Source organism: Merops nubicus, unplaced genomic scaffold, assembly GCF_000691845.1.
Source record: "Merops nubicus isolate BGI_N331 unplaced genomic scaffold, ASM69184v1 scaffold11019, whole genome shotgun sequence".
Lineage (NCBI taxonomy): Eukaryota > Metazoa > Chordata > Aves > Coraciiformes > Meropidae > Merops > Merops nubicus.
The window spans coordinates 15437-15709 of NW_008630206.1; positions in this window are offsets into that span (position 1 = coordinate 15437).

Below are 273 nucleotides of genomic sequence, written 5' to 3' on the forward strand. Positions count from 1 at the left end.
GAAGGGGTTTATTGGGCCAACACCAATCTCTGTGTTTCAGTGCAGCTCACGTGCTTCAAGGTGGTTCTCTGGAACAGGAAGGAAAAGGTGATTCCCTGCTTCCAGGAGAGGTGGGGAAGATGTGACTGAAAGGTGGCACCTGGGTGTCATTTGATGCAGGGTTAAAAGGTGAAAGGTTGGGGAAAAAAAAAAATCCACTTTTAACAGAAAAACAGTTTCATCAGGTCTGTGGGAAGAAATGTAACATTGTTAGAAGGGAGGGAGGTGACTGGC